At 36.0% G+C, this 12,649-nt stretch overlaps 1 long non-coding RNA gene across 1 annotated transcript; it reads right to left on the reverse strand.

The window, feature by feature from the left end:
- Nucleotides 1-4,430: 4,430 nt before the first annotated feature.
- Nucleotides 4,431-6,523, reverse strand: LOC120067708. The gene is made up of 2 exons (XR_005479007.1): nucleotides 5,912-6,523; nucleotides 4,431-4,601 (listed from the first exon to the last, which is right to left on the reverse strand). It is a non-coding gene; the product is annotated as an uncharacterized LOC120067708 (long non-coding RNA).
- Between the last annotated feature and the right edge of the window lie 6,126 nt (nucleotides 6,524-12,649).

Genomic DNA, 12,649 nt, shown 5'->3' on the forward strand with positions numbered 1-12,649 from the left:
TCATGAATTCTTTCATTTGACCTATTCTCATGCAAAAACACAATTCATACGAGTGTGCCATAGATTGATCATAGTAGGGAACAAAACAACAAGGCAAACAACAACAAACAAAGTCCGAGCACAGCGCTCAAGGACGCCAAATAGTATCATCACCCAAAATCCAAAACACCCTACCCTCAACTTTTAATTCACACATTGTCCCCAATTTGATTGAAAGTAAAGCACGAGGGAATCAAAATACTTCCTTGAACAATGGAGTGAAGGAAGGATCTGGGACACTCGAATTAGCTCTTCTCCATCAACAATCCTGGGCAATTCAAGAATGATAGAAAATATTAGGCGCAATAATAAAGGAAAAATTGCAGAAATGAAATCTAAGCTAGGAAAGTGAATAAATTTAAAGCCTGGCTGCCTCTAAGAGACACAATTTTTTAGGGTCGGTTGCTCGATCGTGGTGGCTCATTATCAAATGTAAACCGACGAGTCCAATCGATAGGCGATGTCAAAGAAATCTAAAGACTCGCCATCGTGAAAGACCTTTAGGCTATGCCCGTTCACTTTCAAAACTTTTCCTGTTTCAAGATTAATAATGTCTACTGCACCTTAAAACGTCAGAAACGCCAAATAGCCCAAGCCACTTTGATCGGATTTTTTCAGGCATAAATTTCAAATGTGAATTGTATAAAAGAACTTTTTCCCCTACCTCGAACTCCTTTGGTGCAATCATGCGGTTGTGAAATTCCTTCGTTCTTTCCTTGTAGATCAAAGAGTTTTCAAAGGATTCTAATCTGAGCTCTTCTAATTATTGGAGTTGTAAAAGTCTAGCCTCACCAGCTGCCTTAGAATCCCAATTGCACTGCTTAACTATCCAATACGCCTTATGCTGAATGAAATATTTAGGAGAGACGCAGTATGTACTTGGGATCCAAATCATTAAGGATCACAGGAATAGAACGTTGGCTCTGTCTCAAGCAACTTATATCGACAAAATGTTGGCTTGATATTTGATGTAGAACTCTAAGAAGGGTTCATTACCTTTCAGGCATGAGGTTCACTTGTTTAAGGAACGTCGACTTAAGACATCTTAAGAAGTTGAGGATATGAGACGTATTTCCTATGCCTCAGTTGTAGGTAGTTTAGTGTATGATTTGCTCTACACTAGGCCAGACATTTTTTATGCAGTGGGAATAGTCTGTAGGTACCAGTCCAATCTAGGGTTAGACCACTGGACTACAATTAAGAACATCCTCAAGTATCTTAGGAGAACTAGGGACTATAAGCTGATGTGTGGAGCTAAGGATTTGATTCTTACAGGATACATCGACTCTGATTTTCAAACTAATAAGGATTCTAGGAAATCCACGTCAGGATCAGTATTTACCCTGAACGAGGTAGCTGCAGTGCGGCGTAGCATCAAGCAAAGATTTATTGCAGATTCCACTACGGAAGCTGAGTATGTAGTTGCTTGTGAAGCAACAAAGGAAGCAGTTTTGGCTCAATAAGTTCCTAAACGATTTGAAATTGGTTCCAAATATGAATTTTTCCATCACCTTATAATATGACAATAGTGGGGCAGTAGCCTGTTGAGGTTAATGCCTTAAGTCTCTTGGGTTCTATAGTTTGTAATTGTAATGTACAAATAATTTATTTATTTAATAAAATCTGACGTATTTTATTCAACATTTAGTAGCATTAACCCACAAAATAAATAAACTAACATCCAAGGTTATCATCTGTAGCTTAAACATGTATGTAGAGACATACAGGTAGATCATGTTTAAGTGATAACCTAAATGGTAGTAGATGGATAAGGCTAGATACCTTATCCTGGTGACACTAACAACCAGTTTTGTAGATGTTTCAATTGTTGTAAAGTGCTACAAATGATCTTATCCCAATTATTCATGCGAAGACATGTGAGCAGGGTTATTCTATACAAAGGCGTTTTTGTAAGATCGGACCACGAAATGACTAGGCTCATTATATAACGCCGTTCATAATTGAGACTTACATTTCACCAAGATGACCATAGACGACATAACCTGAATCTTAAGTAAGTTGTGAAGTCCTGCCTATGAGGGCGGTCCTTTAATTTATATGGGTGGGAGTGGCTAGAATGCCGGCTAGAGTTGGCAAAAAAAGCCGCGGGGCCCCAACCCATTCGGGTCGGGGATTTCCCAATTTGATCGGGGATGGGGTCAAACCAGGAAAAATTTTCTAGGCCCCATCTGAGGACGGTATCCCCGCCCCGACCCTGACCCCGATTTGTTATATTTATATTTTTATAAATATATATTTATAATATATAAAATAATTGATTTATATATATATTTATAATATGTAGTGTTGGAGCCCAAACTCTAACTCTAAGCCCAAAAAGTCAAGCCTAAACTTAAAAACTATAAAAAGCCCTAAATTAAACATATAGTGTTCACTGTTCAGCCCTAAATTAAAAGGCCTGACTGCACCAAAAAGTTTCCCTCTCCACCTTCCCTTCTGTTTTTCCGAAGACTGAAGTGCCCTACCCTCCTTATCTACCGAATACGAGTATCGTACCGTGCGCCTGCACGAGTCTGTGAGCCAAACGTGAAGGAAGACCGAAGGGCGAAGGCGAAGCGACTGAAGAAGTAATTAGGCGTTGGGTGAAGACCGAAGCCGAACTCTGAAGGGTATGGGTGTTGTGTCTGCCATCAGCCGTGAAGTGAAGAAGAACTGTCGTCCAACTTCTAAGTGAAGATTGAAGGCAACTGAACAAGAACATGGGCATTGGATGAAGACTGAAGTCGAACTCCGAATGCCTAGGGTATGGGTGTTGAGTCTGTCGTCAGCCGTGAATTAAAGAAGAACTGCCGTCCAACTTTCGAGTGCGAGCTAAGCCTGTCCGTTCAAGACTGTTCGTTTGAGTTCGCTTTGGAAAACATTAAAAAATAGACGTAATTAGTAATACCTAACAAGACTATTCGTTCAAGGTAATACATGAGTCTGCTTTCAAGATTGTCCATTTGAAAAATAGAAGTATATATTTTGATTGTTTTATTTTGTTTTTCATTTAAAGTGAAGAAGACTTTGTGCTATTCCAAGAGGCGAGATATGTCCATTCAAGGCTTTAAGTTGTTGTCGTCTGAGATCTGTTACCGTTCAAGCCAGTAAAAATTTACTTTGCCATTTGAAAAATATGTTTATGTATGTTTGAATGCTTTGAATTTTAGGTTTGAATATGTTTGAAAAATATGTTTTAATGCTTTGAATTTTGGGGTTGAATATGTTTGAAAAGTATCTCCATATTTCTAATTGGATGCTTTTGGCGTTTGAATTTTAATTCTAAGACATTCCATAATTCTAAGACATTATTTGAATGCTTTGAATTTTGGGGTTGAATGCTTTGAAAATGTTTGAATGCTTTGAAATTTAAGTCAAAGTCTAAAGAGGGTTTTTTAAATTAAATCTTTGGTAGGTTGAAAACAATGTCTTCATCACCTTCTACAAATAAAGATTCACCAAGTCCAATTCCAAGTCCAATCCCAGATCCAACCCCAAATTCAATCCCAAATTTAACTTCATACTTTTCGAATGATGATAATTTGAATGTTGATAATTGTGTTATTCTTCGTAAGGTATTAAGGGATCTTTAGAGAGGAGATTGATATCCGTTGTTTGGAACCATTTTAAGAAACAAAAAATAGATAGAATAGACAAGGCAGCTTGTAATTATTGCAAACGAAAATTAGGGGGTGAAAATAAAAACGGAACCAAACATTTGCATGACCATATTAAGATATGCCCATATAAAGGACAAAAGAACATACGACAATTCCTATTGAATCCTAACAGAGAGAAGAACAATACATTGAGTTTATATAATTTCGATCAAGAAGCTACAAAAAAAGCATTAGCTAGGATGATAATAAAACGTGAATGTCCTCTCTCAATAGTTGAGCATGAAGGTTTTAGAGAATTTTGTAATGTCATCCAACCATTGTTTAAGATGGTGTCAAGAAACACAATAAAGAAGATTTTGAAAATTTATTAGACTGAAAAGTTGAAAACCATGACATTGTTGAATGAGATCAAAGGAAAAATTACCCTTACAACGGACATGTGGACTTCCAACCACCAAACAAAAGGTTATATGGTTGTCACCGCACATTTTGTTGATGATAGTTAGGTTTTTCAAAACAAAATAATCAGGTTTATATACGTCCCTTCTCCACACACTTCTGAGATGCTTCATGAAGAAATAATGGAATGTCTATGTAACGACCCGACCCCCTAGGACTCAAAGTTAGGTCGTTACTAAACACATTCATGCATGGAAATTAAAACGACATCCTTTTATAGCGAAATAAATGCTAATTAAATAAGTTGAACTCAAAAGATCTTCATTAAATTCAGATATTAAAACAAACAATAAGGTACCCATAAATAATAAATGATAATAAATAGGTCTGAAAACAAATCTTAATAGTAAGTTTCAAACATCAAATTGAAAGTTCAAAAATATGGAAAGAAATCTAAATATCATGAGCGGAAACATAAAACTGGTCCCCAATGGCTCGTTCAAGGATTCCTCTTGTCATTCGCCAGTGCATCCTTACCCTTACCTGAAACAGAAACATGAGAAAGGGGTGAGTATAAAATACTCAGTAAGTAACCCCACTACTGGGGTCAGGCTAGGCATCTATGCCCTCTAGATGCCTACCTCTGAGGGGACATATAAACTGTTTTAGTCCACATGGGACACGTATATACATGAAAAACTTATTTCTATCCTTCTGTAGTTAAGTACCCACTATTTTTAGTAAGTCCCATAGGACCCACAACCTCTGGTGAATCCCAAAGGAAACACAATCTCTTGTGTACCCATGGTTATGCATACACCTCTTTCGTATACACATAACCCACTTAATGTATACCTCTTTCATACATATAGTTATGTATACACCTCTTTCGTATACACATAATCCACTGAATGTGTACCTCTTTCGTACACCTGGTTATGTATATACCTCTTTCGTATACACATACCCCACTTAGTGTGTACCTCTTTCGTATACACATACCCCACTTAGTGTGTACCTTTTTCGTACACCTGGTTATGTATACACCTCTTTCGTATACAAATAACCCACTGACCGTGTACCTCTTTCGCACACCTGGTTATGTATACACCTCTTTCGTATACACATAACCCACTGAGTGTGTACCTCTTTTGTACACCTGGTTATGTATACACCTCTTTCGTATACACATAACCCACTGAGTGTACCTCTTTCGTACACCTCAGATTCTCTCTATGAATGTAGAGATGCATACCTCTTTCGTACACATTGTTATGTCTACACCTCTTTCGTATACACATAACCCATTGAGCATGCACCCCTTACGTATACCCCAATACCATCTAGGTATGTATCACTTTCATATACACTAGTACATCTCTTTCATGTACTAGCGCCCTTGGACATGCATCATTTTCATGCAGTCACATAGTCTGGAAAGGAAAAGAGATTGCATCTAAGGTGATGTTAATTAACCTCAACATGCGTAATTAATCTAGTGTTAATGGATCTACTCTAGTACATCACTTTCATGCACTAAACTATGTAAACAATCAAGTATTCGAGATTTTATAATATATAGTACGGTCTACACATTCTCATAATAAATCACATAACTATATGAATCAGCAAATGTCGAATCTTCATCTAACTTTAAGACATTCCGGTAGGAGTGCCACTTAACTTATATTTAAGGGTCATGCTCAATCATCCTTTTCATATAACTCATAAAATTCTAAATCATGCTCATACATAATCATACATAATCATATTCAGATATATTACCACATAATCATATATCCTTCCTAAACAGTCCATTTCAGTAAGACAGTTTCAATAGTAAGATTACTTACCTCAAAATTAAATCAAGTAAACCCAAGCAAACTTATCTCCCCTCTACAAAGCAAAACCTTGAAATAAGACCAAACTTTATCAATTTTTCTGCTGAAATTAAATCTCCATCTTACTGGGCAACACCTCTAAATCCTCCAAATCTTGAAATCAATACCCAACATCAAATTCCAACACAAGACAGTGGCTTGCCAGCGGTTGACGACTACAAACCAGTGCGGTAGTTGGCGGACGGCTAAGCAACGAACGGCGCACAGGTGAGCTTTTTTTGGCGAGGGACGGATGAAGAGGCGGATCGACAGAACTTCAGATCTGACGCGTGAGAAAACTGATGGCGGCGCGACGGCTAGCAGCTTCAGATCTGACGGCTTAGGACAACCGGAGATGCTGGACAACGAGCGGCGCTAGGGCTCGACGAGCGACGGCTTCGGACAGGGAGCGACCAATGGGTTTCACGAGGGACTAGGATAGGGGAACGGTGGCGTCTGGCTTGAGGTCCGGACGGCTGGCGGCGTCCGACGAAGCGGGTCAGTTAGAGGAGGAAAAAAAAAAGAGTTTCAGGGGTCCCGCGGCTTGGAGATCGTGAGGAAGGGGAAGGGAAAAGTTGATTTTATAAAATAATAATATAAACTTAAAACTTTAAAAGAAATAAAATAATTTTTTATTTCATTCTTTTTCTTATTCCACTTTATTTTATTACTTTCCTTTCTTTCCATAACAAATATATACTTACATATATATATATTTTTAGATATATATATATATATATATATATATATATATATATATATATATATATATCTAAAACCCTTTCCTTTTCCTCCAATTTCAAAATTAAACCAATTTCTCTGATTTAAATTAAAATTTTGACATTAACTTAAATATCAAATCAATGCGATATAAAATCCAAATTTTTCTTTAAACAAAAAATCAAATTTCAAAATTAACAAAAATGTCCTCAAATTTTACGAAAAATATAAAATTTGAAATAAACAAATAAAAACTCGGGATGTTACCAGTCTGTTAGACTGGAATATTGATCGAAAATTGTCATCTGTAACTGTAGATAATTGTAGTACAAATGACTCCATGGTTAATATGCTTGTTGATAGTTTGTGTGGAAACTTAATATTGGATGGGAGTATATTTCATATGCGGTGTTGTGCTCATATTCTAAACTTATTTGTGAAAGATGGGTTGGCAGTGATAGGAGATGGGATCGAAAGAGTACGTAGTGTATTTTTTTGGGTGCATACACAAAAAAGAAGAAATTTGAGGAAACTGTTTGTCAGTTGAATGTTTATGATGGTCAGATGTTGAGACTTGATTGTTGTACTAGGTGGAATTCTGCATATTTTATGTTAGCCACTGCATTAAAGTACAAGACTGTTTTTTATAGATTAAAACAACGAGAACAAAAGAGATATGTGAGAAATTGAAAATATTTCATCACGTGATTGAAATATTTTCTAGATCTAAATATCCTACTGGTAATCTTTTTTTTTCCAAAAATATGTAAATTGAAATTGGGTATTTCTGAGTGGACGAATTCTGGCATTCAAGAAATAAGAGACATGACTTCAAATATGATTTCAAAGTTTGATAAGTATGGGAAGAAAATTCATCGGGTAATGGCCATAGCTGCAGTTTTAGATCCACGTTACAAATTGAATTTGATTGAGTTTTACTTCCCTAGAATTTATGGAAATAGTTTTTTTCCTGAAGTGGAAAGAATTAAAAAAAATTCGTTTAGATTTGGAAACAGAATATCAGCTGAAGCTTGAAGGTGATGATTATCATTCTAAAATTTTAGATGGAACCTCACAGAATATAGAATTTGATGATTTTATTGATTATGATTTGTTTGTATCAAATTCCAATAATATGAATCAGAAGCAACAGTTTGATGCATATTTGGATGAACCTGTCTTACCTCGAACATCTGATTTTTGACATTTTGAGTTGGTAAAAATTGAATGATGTCAAGTATCCCATTTTATAAGAAATTACAAGAGACATATTAGTCATCTCGTTATCTAATGTTGCATCAGAATCTGCTTTTAGTACCTGTGGTAGGATTGTGTGTGCTCAAAATTGGATTGCAACTGAAGTTTTGATAGGTTACTTTGTTTATTTTGTTTTACCTCTTTTTAGTATTTAATATATTAATAAATATTTTCTTTTATTACAAATATTTGACAATATAAGGTACTAACATGGAAAAGAAATGGTTAGACATTTAGCAACTTTTTTAGAAGATGCAGACAATTCTGATGAAGATGGCATGGTGACTAAGGTATGTTCAAGGATTAACATTATTTTCTTATGACACTTTTTATTTTTTGTGGTCTAGCATTTTTTTTTTGTGACATTATTTGTTAATTACATTTTAAATATAGGACTAATTAATACTCACGACTAAGAATGGGATGATGCTAAGAAAGGAGAAAGATTTGAATGTGAAGTCATCGATGAAGAGAGAAAGACGAGCAATTTATATATTTTAAATGTATAAGACATTTGCCTTTAATTGACTTTCTTATTCAAATTTTATTGAATTTTAAGTTGTAAACTTATTTAATGGATTTGTCAGCTTTTAAATTGTGTTTATTTCATAGATTAGTCTATTATATTTTGTTTATGTTTTGTGGACTAGTCAAATTTTAAATAAAATCACTTGAATTAAAAAATGAGGAATTCGATAAACTTATTTAATGGATTTGTGAACTTCTAAATTGTGTTTATTTTATAGATTAGTTATTAAATTTTGTTTATTTTTTGTGGACTAATCAAATTTTAATTAAAAAAAAATGGGGAATCTCTGTGGGGAATCCTCGTGAGGAACTCGGGGAATGAGGCCCGCGGGGACCTCATTTCTCTAACGGGGAATCCCCGCCCCCATCCCAGCTTTCAAATGGCGGGGACGAGGGCGTGCATGGGGCAGAATTTCCGCCACAGAGCCGGGAACAGGGGACACCCCTCGCCCCGCCCCAACACCATTGCCAACCCTATTGCCGACTCAATATGTGTGCCATTTTGGGGATTCGTTTGACTGCAGAGCTGGGAACATAGCTACACAAGACGGAATGCACTCATTCCTTAACGTAGGTAAAGTAGATAAATTGCTCCCTTAAGGACTGGTTTCAGGACTTGAACAATGTGGCGTCATACCCTCTCCTAGCCCAAGAGGGGTTTGGTCATGGTTGGATTATGACTTATTTTTCATTAGAGGGATCAATGGTACTTAAAGAGTTAGATATAACTACATGGGTAAAACGGTAATATATTCGTGGTGCGAAGAGTGAAGCTATCTGTCTTTAGTAGAGTGTCCAACAATTAATGGATGTTGAATAATATAATTAAAGGAGTTTATTAATTATTCAAATACTATTGGAGCTTCAAGCTATAGGTCCATGAGGTCCCCTCTGTAGCTCAACGGGATTAAATGAGAATCAATTTTGGATTAATTTAAATTGTTCAAATTAATTGAGAAAATTAATTATATGTGATATAATTAATTTAATATATTTGATAGATTATAATATAAAGTTTATTTGAGAATATTTGAATATGATTCAAATATTAATTATGTGAATTAGATTCATATAATAAAATTTAGTATAAATGGGATTTATATTAAATATCATGTATTAATGAGAGAATGAAAAATATAGGTATATTGTATTTGATACAATATTAAACTATAGGGTATATGTTATATTTGATATAACACAAAGTTTAATATATATTATATGATAAAGTGGTAATTGATAGATCTTTAAGAGAGAGATATTTGAGCAGCGGAAGCAAGACTATTCCAAATTACAATCATGACTCAACAAATCATTTACAGTTGACTTCAAACAAATGGTTATACAAAAAATTCCAGAAATTACAGCATGAACAACAAATGCATAAAGAGAACTCTATGTACATATGCAGAAACATGTCCACGCTCTGATGTGCGACTCTGATCGAACAACCGCAACCACGAGCGCTCGATCTACACGACCGCAACACCACACGAACACTTCGCGCTCGTCCTCAACGATCTCCTCGTTCACGATTTCCTCTGCAAAACGAACGAACACCACAGCACCTGTCTCTTATACACATCTAGATGTGTATAAGAGACAGGTCGGAGAACTATCGTATAGGTCGATGTCCAATCGTTTAGATAAAGCTATGCGATCGTTTAGCTCTATTGTTTAGCTCGGTCTGTCGCATACAGACTCTACATGATGTCTCTTATACACATCTAGATGTGTATAAGAGACAGGTATAGGTCGATGTCCAATCGTTTAGATAAAGCTATGCGATCGTTTAGCTCTATTGTTTAGCTCGGTCTGTCGCATACAGACTCTACATGATCGTTTACCTTGGGCCAGCGATCGTTTAGTAAACACTGCACGATCGTTTAGCTCACCCAGCCGTCGTTAGTAAATCTATATTTACTTGACGACTTTCGTGAGTTTCTTTTCGCCGGAGAGAAAACTCAAATTCCTTTTCAAACTTTTGTAAAAAAACTTCTTTTCAAAATAGGAAACCAATTTCCTTTTAAACTCACGGTTACTATGATCCAATAACCACACACTATTTTGGTTATTTAAAAGAAAAAGTATTAATTATCTAATAATTAATATTATTATAAACATAAATAATAACCAACTTATCATACTATATTTATAACCTATAGTTTTAATATTTCATCTCATGAAACGTATAAACCATAGTTCCTTTTCTATTCCATGATACTTAATGTAAATCTCATTTACATCAATCCTCTACTAGATGTATCTTATACATCATACCGATTATATCATATATAATCAAAATACCTCTTGTCAATTTGAACATTTCAAATCAACACCAAGAACTTGATCCTCAACAGAATCCAAGCTACCAAGGGGACCTCATGGACCTGTAGATCCGAAGCTCCAATGGTACGTGAATAACTGACTAAACTCTTTAGTCACGGAATCCACCATTCGTTAACTGTCAGGCACTCCACTAAAGATCGACAGCTAAACTCTCCTCACTATAGATGTATTATGTGTCCATCTTAATCAATCAGTAGTGCGACAACCCTTCACAGATTGTTCATAAGTACAATTGGGCCAATAACCGTTATGCCCCTGTAGTTACATCTGTCTCCTTAAGTACCACTGATCCCTCTAATGAACATAAGTCATAGTCCTACTATGACTGAGTCTTCTCTTTCAAAGAGAAGTTGTGGCTACTATGTTCAAGCCCTAGAATCAGCCCTTAAAGGAGCAATCTCTCTACTTATCCTTGCTTCGGGAAAGAAGTGAATTCCATTTTGTGGATTGAGTTCCCAGCTCTTAGATCAGAAAAGTCCCCGAAAAGGTAGGCATGTTGAGTTGGCAATTTGGCCACTCTCACCCATACTAATCAAAGGACCACCCTCAAAGGCAGGAGTTCACAAAACAATCAGGATTGAGGTCGTGTCACCTATGATCATTTAGGTGAGATGTAAGTCTCTAGTATCAATGGCATTATACACAGAGTCTAGTCATCTCGTGGTCCAGGTCGTATACAAACTCTTTTTATAGGACACCCCCGCTCCACGTCTCCACATGAATGATCAGGATCTACCATCTGTAGTAGTTTACAACACTTGCAAACCTCTACAAAGCGGGCCGTATCCATAGTATCATCAGGATCAGGTATCCTACCTTAATCCTTATACTACATACTGATTTAGGTTATCACTTAAGGCATGATCCACTTGTATATCACATATACATGCTTAAGTTAACATAAGATAACCAAGGAGCTTTGTTTATTGGATATGAGTAAATGTTAAATAACACTTATTTTATTCATTGAACAATGCGTATCTTTACAAAACAACGAAACTTCGGGAGAATTAGGACACCAATCCCAACAATTTTCTACGTTAATTCCTTCAAAATTGTTTTATTTGTTTGTTTTTTTATGTTCATTTTGTAGATAAATCATTCCCGGAAGCGATTAGGAGTCATTTCGAGAAAATTGGGCTAAAAAGGATGAAAAATAACCAAGAAATCAACAAAGTTGAAGAGAATCGAAGTAATTACCAAACTTTTATTAGACCCAGTGACACGAACCTCCCAAAACCGTCGAGTAACGCTTAAAGACAGAAAGCACCCATCTGCTGCAAAACAGGGCAGCGTTGCAATGCTTCCAACAGCGTCGCAACGCTCTGGAGTTTGATGGAACTATCCACGCGTGTGCGCGTCTTGTGCAATCGAGCGTCAGCGCAGCATCAAGACCCTAGCCCAACGCTTCTTGTCTTTTTTACGATTTAGCGTTGCAACGCTACACCTGCGACTATAAAACATTTTCTTTCATTTTAGGCAGAAAGGGGGTAAAGTTCTTCATGGAGTCCGGTGTTTCTCTCTTCACTAGTTCAACTCCTTGGTAATTTCTTCAATCTTGTTTATAGTTTCAAGAATTTTTGCAATCTTTTTTAGTTTTCGGCTTTTCCTTACAAATTGTATTATGAAATTATAGATTCTTGAATCGGTTTTAAGTTCTAAAAGCATGCTTAGGGATTTTTGTCTTTTAAGCATGTTAAGCCAAGATTCTTAGTTTTGCTACAATCTTGATTGGATATGTTGTTAGGATGTATTCATGTATAAGAATGTCTAACTAGGATCTACTAAGTGGCAATGGTTAATTTTGTATTTGATGGCTATTCTTAGAATACATAAATTGTTAGATTCAAGGACACATTC

This window comes from Benincasa hispida, chromosome 12, assembly GCF_009727055.1.
Source record: "Benincasa hispida cultivar B227 chromosome 12, ASM972705v1, whole genome shotgun sequence".
Taxonomy (NCBI): domain Eukaryota; kingdom Viridiplantae; phylum Streptophyta; class Magnoliopsida; order Cucurbitales; family Cucurbitaceae; genus Benincasa; species Benincasa hispida.